Source organism: Cibotium barometz, chromosome 4, assembly GCF_041138505.1.
Source record: "Cibotium barometz isolate CiBa-2024 chromosome 4, ASM4113850v1, whole genome shotgun sequence".
Taxonomy (NCBI): Eukaryota; Viridiplantae; Streptophyta; class Polypodiopsida; order Cyatheales; family Cibotiaceae; genus Cibotium; species Cibotium barometz.
The window spans coordinates 1,149,012-1,162,897 of NC_141049.1; the positions used below are offsets into that span (position 1 = coordinate 1,149,012).

Genomic DNA, 13,886 nt, shown 5'->3' on the forward strand with positions numbered 1-13,886 from the left:
TCATGGTCAAAGCTGAAAACCGGGCAACAACATCGTAGTCATCCTCTTTCTTGAGGAATTCTTTCTTGAAAATGTCTTCGAATTGTGCCCAAGTCATCGGCTTTGGGTTCAGTTCCTTCCACCAAAGCAAAGCTTTGCCGGACAGGAAACCTGCTGCTAACTGTATCTTCTTTCCATCATCATATGGATGAAACTGAAAGTGAACTTGCCACTTATGTAGCCAAGTGTCCACGATCTCCTTGGTTCTCTGCTTTTGCTCGCCCCCGAACGGTTTCGGAGTAATATTGGGGAGAAGCCAAGGTATCCATTCCCGAAAAAGTAGAGAGAGTAGTGGTCAAGAGAGCGATGGAGTTCTGCAAAGCCTGCATCTGGGCTGCGATTTGTGCCTGACGTTCCGACGAAGAAGCTTCGAGAGCTACTTTGAACTCTTGGAAATCTGATTTTGACACAAAGTCGTCAAAAAGATCGGCATCAGTGCCTTCCGTAGCCGGCAAGCCTTCGCGTTCCACGAGGGGCTCCAACTCTGATTCTTGGGTCGACATCGTGAAGAGGGTACGTGGAGAGAAAATTCGATCTTTGCACAACAAAAGTGCGAGCGAACTTGAGAGCTTGAGAGCTTGAAAACTTGAGAACTTGAGAACTCGAGAACTCGAGAAGTCGAGAGATGTGTGGCAAGAAGCCCACTAGAGGGGTTTATAAAGGTTTCCCAAAAGCCAAAAAAAAAACTTGAAAAGCTAGGCTTAGCTTTTGCTTTAGCTTTTGTGTTTTTTTTTTGAATAAATATATATATATATATATTTTTTAGTATATATATATATGGATATATATATTCGCTTTTCTTAAAAAAAAATAAACATCTTGAAACCTTTGAAACCCTTGAAACCTTGGAGGAATCGTTTAAAACTTTGAAAATTTTTAACTCTAAAAAAAGAACCCGTTCACGAACATAGTGATACTGAATCTCAATGTGTTTCGTATAAGCATGAAACACAGGGTTCTTGGCAATGGCGATGCAACTCTGATTGTCACACCAAAGAAGAGTAGATCCGGCGGGAGGACAACCAAGTTCCTCCAATAATCTCCGCAACCATATCGCCTCACATGCAGCATAACAAACTGCACGGCACTCCGCCTCGGCAGAGGAAAGCGCCACAGTAGGCTGCTTTTACTCCTCCAAGAAATGGCTCCAGACCCAAGTGTAAAAACACAACCAGTGGTCAAACGCCGAGTATCTGGATCTCCAGCCCAGTCAGAATCAGGCCATCCAACAAGAGTGCATCCTTGGCCATAGAAGATGCCAAAGTCCAGAGTGCCACGCAAATACCGAAGAACCTGTCGAGAATCTCCCGTGTAAACTTCTACTGAGAGAAGAAAATGCCCTTCGAGGTCTGCCAGATCTCAAAGCCGAGAAAATAATGCAAGAGACCAAGATCCGTCATCTCAAACTCTGTCTCCAAAGCATCCATAACAGAACGGATCCTCACAGAATAAGAACCTGTGAAGATGAGGTCATCAACATAGACCACAATGATAACAACCAACCCCCTCTCAAGGAGGATATAAAGGTTCGAATCTGCATGAGAACGGCGCAGGCCGAGCTTTTGAAAGAACTCATCAATTCGCTGGTACCAAGCTCGCCGCGGAGCCTGCTTCAAACCATATAAAGCCTTCTTAAGCCGGTACACATGATCCTGTTTGCCTGGAACAACAAATCCCGGCGGCTAATCAACATAAACCTCCTGTGTAAGCTCTCCATTCAGGAAAGCCGACTTGACGTCCATCTAGAAAACGAGCCATCTATGATGACCTGCAAGAGTAAGAACGATGCGAATGGAAGTCATCCGGACCGTCGGAGCGAAGGTCTCATTGAAGTCGACACCACGGCGCTGAGCATAACCCTTGGCAACCAACCTCGCCTTGTGCTTGTCCAAGCTGCCATCAACTCGGAACTTTGATTTGAAGATCCAACGCAGACCAATCACCTTACACTGCAGTGGCCGAGGCACCAAAATCCAAGTGCCATTCCGTTCGATAGCATCTAGCTCTGCTTGCATAGCACGACGCCAAGGCTCATGTGAAAGAGCCTCGTCCACAGAAGTGGGATCAGAAGGACCATTAATGATAGTGGACATAAGAGCATAATTAACAAACATGTTGCCCTCATGAATTTGTTTCCTTGTAACTCTGGAAGAACGCCAGCGAGAACCAGGCGGTGGAGCATAAGGTAGCTCACGTAACCCAGAATCACGAACTGTCTGATAATACCATCCAAGCACAGATATGCTCGAACTCGCCGGAGGAGGAGCAGAGTCATCATCATCTGACTGAGAATCCACAGCTGGAGGCGGAACACAAGCAGCAGGAGGAGTAGGAGAAGGAGGCGGAGACGGAGACGGAGACGGAGGTGGAGGAAGAAGAAACTCACCACCCCCCTCTGAACACCACATCACGGCTCACAACAACTTTGCCACCTTGAGGATCATAAAGACAATATGCCTTGGTTACAATGGTGTATCCGAGAAAAGCCATGCGTTGAGACTTCGAGTCCAACTTGGAGCGATACTCCTTAGGCACATGAACATACGCCGTACACCCAAATATCCGGAAATGAACAACAGAGGGCTTCTCACCATGGAAAGCCTCATATGGAGTTTTATCGGGAAGAGCAGTAGTAGGAGACCTGCTCTAAATGTAGACAGCAGTGGAAGCCGCCTCAGCCCAGAAACGTCGAGGTAATGAAGAATGCTCAAGCATAGCATGAGCCATCTTCATAATGGTCCTATTCTTCCTCTCGGCAACTCCATTCTGTGATGGAGTATATGATGTAGTAAGCTGTCTCCGAATGCCATGGGTCTTGCAATATTACTTAAACTCCTAGGATGTGAACTCACCCCCTCCGTCGGTCCTGAGAGCCTTGACCGAGTGACCGGTCTCTTTTTCCACCTCAACTCTCCAATCACAGAAGTGCTGAAAAGTCTCATCCTTGGTCTTCAGAAAGAAAACCCAAGTATATCTGGTAAAATCATCCACCATCACGAGCATGTACAACGCCTTACTCAAAGACACGGTACTCATAGGACCACATAAGTCTGCATGAATGAGAGTAAGTGATGTCGAAGATCTATGTGTCGCCTCCTTTGGAAAGGCGGCTCGGTGTTGCTTCCCCTGTAAACAAGAGGAACAAGCAAAATACGGAGCCTTGATGGTCGGTAATCCCTCAACCAACCCATCCTTCGAAGCTCGCTGCAGAAGCTGCCAAACCGAGCATGCCAAAGAGCAGAAGAAGCACCAGAAGAAAGAAGAGCGGTCAACTTGTAGAGCCCACTATCTTGGACTCCCTAAGCCAAGATGCTACCAGTCGCCTTATCACGAATGGTAATCTCATAATGAGAAAAGATCACCTCCGCACCCTGAGCTGTAAGAGCACTCACTGACAAAAGGTTAAAAGCCAAATCTGGAATATAAAGAACGTCCTTGCTCAGGCCCCCAAGGCAGCAACATAACTCTCTCTCTCTCTCTCTCTCTCTCCCCCGCCTGCTGCCTATCTTTCTCTCTCTTCGCAACAGCCCCCTCTGGCCTCTCTCTCTCTGTGGAAAGCGCTGCAGACACGCACAGAGCTCTTCCTATGGCCAAGGGTTAATTAATTTTAACCCGAAACCAGCCTTTTTCAGCCCAAGACAAGATGGAGAGGATCGGCATTGAAGACCTGATTAAGGCAGCCATCCAACAACGCAAGAAAGAGACGGACAATGCAATTAATATGGTCAACCGGAGCCTTCTTGACAAAGTCAAGAAGCTTGAAGTGCGGATAGCAGCCCAAGATGCAGAGATCGCAAATCTCAAGATAGAGATAGAAGAAGCACGTGCTCAACATAAGCTCGAGGAAGGTAAAATTCAGCCCGTCATGATGGAGGAGCTGAACACCATCAAGGCCCAAGTGAGAACACTTCAAGAGGGAGAAGAAAAGAAAGCCCGGGAGACCTCCTCGTGGGTGGAGGTGCTCACGAAGACACAAAAGCAAGTAGATAAAGCGGAGAAATGGATAGAAGTGGTCAAGAAAGGTAAGAACAAGGAGGCCGAAAGCACATCTACCTCGAAGATTATCAACCTAACCATTGAGGAGGAACAAAGACGAAAGACAAGGGAACTTCATGTGCGGATCACGGGGCTTAAAGATGATGACAATGTAGAGGAGGAAGCCAAAGATTTATACACACGCATGGGCATTTCGAGGCCTACACACACAGGGGCTTGGAGAGTAGAGCTCGAAGGAGAGAGCTCTCATTTTACGCTTTCCCACCTTGGAGGCCAAGAAGGATTTCTTGGCCAAGCGCTCCGCCCTTAAGAAAACGGCCATCTTTTTAGGAGATGACCTCACCTTGGCACAGCTAGCACATATGAGGGAATGCATGCCGGAGATTAGGGCAGCCAGAGAAAAAGGGAAGCTAGCATTTTACAGAGGAGGCGGAGTGGTGATACTAGAAAGACGCACCACCTGACGGTGCGAGACCTATGGGACCAGTCGGAGACTTGCAGTATGGAACTGCAACGGAGCATTGAGACTGGATGTGGGGGCCTTTGAGGACAGCTTCAGGGATAGGGACATCATCTTCTATTCGGAGACACATCAGGCCCCAGGCAACACATTACCGAGAGTGGCGGGATACAGATGGGAGACGACTTGTAGACAGGAGGCCCGTTCGAAGCATGGTGGTCGCGGTTCCGGAGGAGTTGCAGTTCTTTTTAGAGAGGAGCTTCAGCCACTCATCCATGTTATGCGCCGTGATGAGAGCGCGAGGTACATGTGGGTCAGAGTGAGGGCAGATGAGGGCAGATGAGGGTCGACCCCTATACATTGCTATATGTTACTTTCCACCCAGCACATCTCATTATGCAGCCAATCTCCATATATGATTCTAGATGAGGACATATGGGAGTTCTCCAGGGAGGGAGATGTTATCATACTTGGGGACTTTAATGCTCGAACGGCTTAGTACCAGACCTCCTTCTTTGACACTTCGGAGGAGATGTTGAGAGAGATAGATGTGGAGGAGATGTGTTTGACCCGGAGATCACAGGATGCGGTGGAGTGTACTGAGTATGGGAGATACCTCTTGGAGATGGGGATTGCACATGGGCTGGCCATTTTAAATGGCCTAGAGAGGTATCCACTTGCCAGTGGCTTTACTTGCTTTCCACACAGACATGGGGCCAGCACAGTGGATTATATTTTAGCCTCGTCAACCTTCATCCCGAGTATCCAGGATTTTGCGATTGGCCCCAGGCCCATCGGAATTACGGTGGATCATGCACTTCTCTCCTTTACCGTGGATGTCCACTACAGTACCCGCCAGATTGGGCAATCCTCCTATCACCCGAGATATACCTTCTGTAGAGAGACTGATGGAGTATACACCGCAGAGATCTACAGCTTGTTGAGTGCAGAGGATCCACAGAGGCCATTAGCAGAGCTCACACAGATCCTAACAGAGGCTTTACATACAGCTGCAGCGATGGCCGTCCCACACACGCAGCCCACAAGACGACCACGTCCTGGGAGCATGCCCCAGAATAGTTGGTATGAAGATGACTGTAGGGAGCTCAGAGCCCGGCTACAACGAGAGGTGGCCACAGGTGTTACTACATATAGACAGTCACGCATCATCTTCCGATCCCTCATTCGGCGGAAGAAGAGAGCATTCTTAGCTCGGCTGGAGAGAGACATCTATCAGTTGTTTTTGAGTCAAGATTTTGGGGAGGCCTGGAGATTGCTTAGAGTGCACCCCCCGCCTACGGCCATTACCTCTCCAGATACATGGGGCGAGTATGCAGCCTCCCTCTACACAGTACTAGAGCAGCCACCACTACCGAACCCTCCAGAGCCTTGTCCACCCACTTCTACCTTCTTCACAGCAGAGATGGTGAGGAGGACCATCAACAGATTGCATACAAGGAGGGCACAGGATCATGAGGGCATTGTAGCCGAGCATTTCATACATGCTAGAGATATGATTGCACACTTGCTAGCTCTCATGTTTAATAGAGCCATGTGTGAGGGGTTTCTTGGGACTTGGAGTACTTCCACGATTGTACCGGTACTCAAGTCTGGAGATCCGAGCCTGCCGACTAACTATCGCACCATTATGATTGGTCACTTGCTTGCCTCTACTCTTGAGCATGAGTTGAGCAAATGGGCAGAGAGACAAGGGGTCCGAGCTCAGGGACAAGCCGGTTTCAAGAGGAGATTCTCTACTTTGGATCATATCTTTACCCTCAGGGCTATCATTGAGGAGGGCAGAGCACATGGGAGGAGGATCTACTGTGGCTTTGCGGATTTCCGCAAGGCCTTTGACACAGTGCCCAGAGCTAGACTGATGCGCACGCTGCAAGACTTGGGGGTTCCATGTGAGCTCATTTGGGGTATTATGGCACTTTATGAGACAGTAGTTGGGCAGGTGCAGACTCCAGAGGGTCTCTCCCAGCCAGTACACTCCACTATAGGGGTGAAACAGGGCTGCCCGCTCTCTCCGACTCTATTTGGACTATACATTGATGAGATCTCTGATTATATTGGGACACGAGGGGACGGAGGAGCCCAGTTGGCTGGCACTTGGATACCTCTGCTCTTATATGCTAATGATATTGTGCTTATAGCAGACTCACCAGAGGGTATGCAGAGGCACTTGGATACTTTACATGCTTATGCACAGGACAGTGGGCTCTCAGTTAACCTTGGTAAGACCAAGGTTATGGTGTTTAACACTACAGCTCAGTGGGTCTGGAGATCAGCGCCTATTTTCACATATGGGCAGGAGACAATGGAGTATGTTGACTCATACACATATCTTGGAGTGGAACACCACTGGGCCCACATTTTCCATGAGGGGGGCAACAGAGGCCAGATTGACTAGAGGATATGCAGCACTAGGAGGTCTAGAGAGGATGTGCTCGACGGTACAGTTTCAGGAGCCACGCACTAAGCTGTGGCTTTTTGACACGCTGGTCACATCGGCTATGCTATATGGAGTACAGATCTGGGGGCCTAGCCTAGATCGTCACAGTCGATCAGGACGCACATACGATGGATGGAGATTGATGGAGAGACCACTGGTGTCCATGATCTCCAGGATGATTCGGGCTAAGGCCTCGGTACCCCATGAGATTATCCGAGCCGAGATGGGAGCACCACCGATCGTAGTCAAGGCTCTTGCCAGATCAGTGTCCTTCATTCATAGCACCTGGGAGCTTCCCCAACACCGGTATGCACGACTTGCTTTAGAGTCCTCTTATCAGCTAGCCATGGAGGGAGACACTTCATGTTGGTATGCGCAGATAGCATCCTGGTTTGAGCTCCACGGGTTCAGCTTAGACAGACTTGCACCCTTCCAGTACTCTCTAGAGGCACCCTCTCTCACCTTGACACATTCTGAGATTAGTAGAGTCATCAGACAGGACCTCATTCAGTTGGACACTAGGAGGACATGGCTAGAGCCCTCACAGGAGTTAGGGACGAAGATGGCTTTCTATAGAGACCATCTTCTCCGCACCACTGAGGATGGCTTTATACTTAGAACGAGCTACATGGATACCCATTTGTCTCATGGATTGAGGTGCGCCATTGGGCAGATCCGCACCTCTTCACATCAGTTAGAGATAGAGACAGGCAGATTTAGAGGCATACCTCCAGGGGACAAGATATGTCAGATTTGTTGGATAGAGCCAGAGACGGAGGAGCACTACATCTGTCGTCGCTGCACAGCATATTATGAGATTCGAGGGCACTACCATTGCCTTTTCAGAGAGGGATTTGGACCACTGGCTAGAGTCATGGACTATTGTGATCAGCGATGCTTGGGTTTTTATCTCGTAGAGATCTGCAAGCTCAGAGAGTCCCTTATGAGGAGCAGACGCCCGACTGGCAGGGAGTCCACACAGAGACAGATTACTGACTTCTTTAGAGGGACTACTCGAGAGGAGACACAGCCGATAGCCCAACAACGGGCACCCCGTGGGACTCTAGTTGAGAGAGCTATCCAGTTGGGCAGATCTAGACGCCCGAGGGTTCACGGATCCTCACATCGGACACAGTGCCTACACCGGAGGATTCAGAGCATCATTGCGAGGCATCGGGCTCGTCCGACCAGGCATCTCACTATGGCAGATATCCAGGCCATCCGACAGAGACCCATGCTAGAGCTCCTAGGATGATTACGACTCCAGCCATATACTGTTGTACTCACTGTCACTTTTGTACTCCCCCATATTCATGTATTCATGTATCCATGTACTCATGCACCCCATTTTGACTAGTAGCGTTAGCTTCCCACTCTCCCCAGTTGCTGCTTCCGGATGCTCCCTACTGATGTATTGTAGGGCTAGATACTTACCTTCAGTCCTTTCTTTTCTTTTCCAGATAGTGTATCAGATGTCACATGGTTGTAACTTTGGTCTCATAGGTCACTTTGGCCTTTTGAAGACGTTAATATAACATTTCATTTCATTTCATTTCTCTCTCTCTCTCTCTCTCTCTCTCTCTCTCTCTCTCTCTCTCTCATCCCAACAAAATGAAAAAGTACTGAATAAAAAAGCTGAATCTAGTAATAGAGCTCCATCCCCTGCACACCCAGATTCAGCTTTTTTATTCAGTACTTTTTCATTTTGTTGGGATGACAGAGGATACCCCATACATGTACTCCGATTTGTCTCATAGGCCGAGTTCGGTCTTTTGGAAGACGTTAATAAAATCTCTCTCTCTCTCTCTCTCTCTCTCTCTCTCTCTCTCTTTTCATGAAATGGTGTTTTATATTATATGTAAAAATGTACATCAGCCACATGGCTCACACAGAACCTATGGCCCCAAAAAAACCCCCACAAAAGATCCTCTAAAGGATCATGACCATGCAAACCTGTACACTAATAAGAAAGCCTCCTAGCCAAATAAGCATCAGCCTCCTAGCCAAATAAGCATCCCAAATAAAAGCATCAAAGATGAGCCAGCCGAGCCGCCGTAGACCATAACGAAATAACAGCTGCATCCAGTAGTTGAGCTGAGAGAAGAGAAGAAAACTGCCAAAGCAGCAAACCGCGGATACGTAGAATGTGCCCATGTATTCCAGACAAGGAATCAAAGATGAACCCATTCCGTGTAGTCCAAATATGCCAAAGTCCTGTCCATCTAAGGAAATGGAATATCACAAGGTGACTGTCCGAAGTAATGACTTGAGGACAAATCCCAAATATCCACTGATGAGCCGAAACAATAGACCTCTCTACTGCCTCCCAAACGCGAGAGACAAAAGACCAAATCTGACGGGCCAGTGGACAACTCATGAACAGATGCATAACTGTTTCAGTGCATGTCGTGCAGAAGAAGCAAGAGGCCAATGTAATTTTACGACGGCTGAGCTAATCCCGTGTAGGTAACCCTCCCACCAACATCCTCCAAATGAAAACCTTACCTTGGTAAGGGAGTTTAGACTGCCAACCACGCATAAGAGTTTTCTGCCACCATGATTTAGACTTGTGCAATCCCCACAACTTATTGGCCTTGGCTGAAACCCAATCTTTCTCTGATACGAGCTTATGATAGACCTGGTTAGCTGAAAGTGATATCAAGTCACCAGATTTACATAGTGCCCAATCAAGCCAAGGCTGATCTGCAGATGGCCGAGGCAATGGAGTAAAAGGCTCAACTGCATGCATGATGTCAACCCATAGTGGCTGAAATGTCCGAGGAACCCTAAAGTGCTGCCAAATACGACGAAACGAATATGGCCTGTCACGACCAGGTATCACAGCATCTCGGATTCTAACCAAGCCTAACCTGACCATGCGGTTGAGTCGTATGTGTGAAGCATCTCTGTCTGGCCAAACAATGACACACGACTCCACAAATGTTTCGAACTGCAAAGAGTTCAAAAGTAGTCTTTCATGACCAGGATCCCATCGAGCCAATAGTAGAACTTCATGCCAAGAAAGAAGAATATGCGATAAAATGTGAGATGAGCGAATACAGGCAAGATGAGCCGCATTCACAATGTCCCACCATGAAGCCTGCACACGTGTCCGTCCATGTGACAATCCCTCCAACTCAATCAAGTCACGAGCCATGAATACCCAAGGCTGCTCCTGCAAACACATATCCTGAAAAAGCGCCCACCTACGCGCCACCATATGCAAGCAGACATCCAGTAAAGCAGCCCCACCCATTCTTTTGGGCGTCGTAATGTGATTCCAAGCTATCCATGATTCCGTGCATACAATGAGGGCTGATTTTGTTGAATTTATTTTCAGCCCAGAAGCCAATGCAAAATTATTCCAAGCTTCCATTGCTCGATCTATATTGGCTTTTTCGGCCCTGAGAAACATAAAAGTGTCATCCGCAAGGGCTTGAGCAACCAATTGCTTGCCATGAGGGAGATGCAAACCAACCACTTCACCATGCGATGCCATAGCATCTAGGCGAGATAACATAGGATGAGTGGCAATGGCAAAGAAAAGAGGGCTAAGAGTACAGCCTTGCCAGAGAGAAAGGGTAAGAGAAATACCATCTGAAAGTCCTCCATTGAGCATAATCCGCGTGATAGAGCCAGAGCCAAGTAAATGCACCAAATTAGCCATTTTGGGACCCAAGCCCATGGCTGTCATTAACTGAGAAAGGAAAGATGATCAAAAGCTTTTTCAAGATCCAGCTGCACCATCACAATCTCTTGCTTCTTTGCCTTGGCATAATCCACTCCAATTTGAACATTAAGAATATTATGCAAAATATTCCTGCCATGCACAAATCCATATTGATATGGATGAATAAGAGTAGGAAGCGCCTTCTGCAAGCGATTGGCAAAAATCTTTGTAAAGATTTTATACATAATACCCATAAGTGAGATCGGGCGCCATTGAGCCAAAGAAGTAGGCGAAGGGACTTTGGGCAACAAACGAAGTATACCCAACTTCCAATCAACAAGCATATATCCCTCATCCCAAACCCTTTGACAAATAAGCGTCACAGGCTCTGCAAGCTGATCAGCATGTTTTCGAAAAAACTCATTTGTCAAACCATCCCAACCAGGGCTCTTTCCCATGGGAAGTTTGGAGAGAACAGCTTCCACTTCCCCTTGAGTAATAGGAGCATCAAGCTGAACCGCCACATCAGGGTCAACTTGATATCGTACTTCAGCAAACAATGACTCCCTTGCAGCCAGGACAGCCGGCGAGACATCCTCTCGAGGGGCAAGCAAATCTTCATAAAACCTGATGCAATGCTGAATAACCTCAGAAGGTTGAGTAACAAGGTTGCCTTGGGCATCCATCAGCCTAACAATATTCTCACGCATACGTTTTTTATGCAGCTTATCATAGAAGCGATGAGATTGACAGTTAGCATCCCGCAAAGCATCAAGACGTGCAAGTAGTTTAAAGCGAACATATTGTGCTTCCTGCACCCTAGATAGCTCCTTTTTCAACCATTCTATGGCATCCACAACTTCAGCATCCATAGAGTCAGTAAACATGAACGCCTGCAAGCCCTTTAAAAGCGACTCGAGAAGAGCCACATGCTATTTTTGTATAGAGGCATTAGCAAGACCATAATGCCGCGCTAATTTCCAAGTGTTGGTAAGGAACACTGGCCAAGCATGATAATCAGCCATGGACACTCTTGTGGAGAAATGTCGTATCAACTGACGCATATAAACATCAAAAACTTCATGCTCCAAAAAAGTGTGATTTAAGCGCAAAGGCAAGTGTCCCAACAAGCCTTTATATGCATCCACAGGATGATAGACCATTTCAAACACAAGCGGCCAATGATCCGACAAAACCTGTTGCTGATCAACCATCATAGTAAGAACCTCTGGTAAAAAGAGATCTTGATGTAAAATATACATCCTATCCAATCTAGCATAAGTGCCCCGAAACTGTTGTGAGGCATAAGTGTAACCCGTTTCATCTGGATGCAACCAAGACCACATGTCTTGTTTTAGCGACCTTGCTGCAAAAGCTTCCCACACCATTCTCTCCGGGCCATCCATTACAGAATGAGGCGACGTGGCTTGCTCCCTGGAGACACACATATTAAAGTCTCCCATCACAAAGCCAGGATGAGAGATTGAAAGAGCACACAAGTCATTCCACAGCAAACGGCGTGCACGAGCATTATTCGGAGCATACACCCCTAACAACCATAGAGGCGTATCATCCCAAACAATCTGTATCACTAGAAATCTTCCATAAACATCTTGAATCACAAGAGAAGGCTGAAACTGCGAACGAACAGCAAACATAACACCTGACTGTGAAGCAGGATGTCCGCTGTAGAAAACATGAAACCCCTTATATACATAGGCTTTGCCAGCCAACTTACTGCGTATGTTCAACTGCACACAAAACATCCCAACCATGACAAAAAGTTGTACGCCAAAGCCTGAACTGCTTTTGGCGCAAAGAAATACGCTTTACATTCCATTGTACAATTTTCATAAGCCTTCCCAGAAAAGGAATCAACAAGGCCGTGTACTAGGCCCAAGACAATCTGCCAAATCACGAACCTTTTGAAGCATTGCATTTTTAGACATGGTATTTGTGATCTCAGACTGCCCTTGGAGTTCCCGAGCACGTGCCAAAGGGTAATGACCATCCCATGGCTAGATGACCTCACCCTTCGAACCAAACACAAGAGGCAATCTCTCTCTCAGGTACTCCCGATTGGCATTGACCTCATCCATACAGTTGGCAGAGAATGGAGATACTCATTGCTAGTACGCTCAGATGAGATCATGGTTTGACCTACATGGTTTGCAGATAGAGCACTACCACCCTTTCAGTACAGTCTGGATTGTCCATTTTTGGATCTCACCCGCTTAGAGCAAAACCGCGTGATCAGGATGGATATCATCAGAGTGGACACAGAGAGGACATGGACTAGCCTCCTTGAGCCCTTAGGCACGCAAATGGCTCATTACAAGAGCCATTTTCTACACCTCTCACCGGATGATTTTATCACCCGCCGCGTACATGGATGTACACCTATCACATGGGATACGTTGTGCCATTGGACAGATCCGGACCTCATCACACCAGCTGCAGATTGAGACACGGCAATATGTGCATCAGATCTTGGATGACCCCATTGGTCAGCTATGCTACTAGGACGCAGAGACAGAGGAGCACTACATTTGCCGATGTACAGTCTATTATGAGATCCGAGGGAGATATCACTGCCTCTTCCGAGAGGGTTTTGGGCCGTTACGCAGGTCATGGAGTTTGAGGATCAGAGATGCCTGGGATTGTTCCTACTTGAGCTCAGGAGACACAGAGAGACCCTCTTGGCAGACATGAGACCGAGCCATGATGTACCTAGACAGAGGACCCTAACAGATTTCTTCGACACCAGCACCAGCAACCCAGCCACACACCTCCTGATACCTCCTCCATTGGGCCGTCAGGGCACCGACCACGCTCCCAGGGAGTCAGCACTGATAGAGCAATCATCTTATGTCGTGCTCGTCGGCCACACCCACCAGGATCCCGACCACGACATCCTCACCATCGCCAGATCAGAGCCATTATTGCTCGGCATCGGAGGCGCCTACCTCGCTTCTACAACCTCTCCATTCTAGACAACCCCATGGTGGAGATATTTGATCTAAGGAGAGGGTAACACTTCAATTGATCACCATACATGGATCTACCTGATATACATTTTCCAGTATTTTCTACTCAGTATCATCTCTTCTTGATCTGACCATGTGACTTCAGGTTTGGTCAGATCAGTTTAACTAGTTAAGACTTTGACTCGTTAGAGTAATTCCCCTGTTAGAACATTTTCCCATGGCGGAATCGCTCGTGCCTTCCAGGTGAGGGGAGTTTTTCCGCGCTCGATTTTGGAG

The 13,886-nt window shown here is 47.6% G+C and overlaps 1 protein-coding gene and 1 pseudogene across 1 annotated transcript in view; one reads left to right on the forward strand and one right to left on the reverse strand.

Moving 5' to 3' along the window:
• RMI1 (recQ-mediated instability protein (DUF1767)) overlaps positions 1–13,886 on the reverse strand; it is a 127,759-nt gene that overhangs the window by 60,559 nt on the left and 53,314 nt on the right. The window lies entirely within an intron of this gene.
• Positions 3,683–11,358, forward strand: LOC147638786 (uncharacterized; annotated as a pseudogene).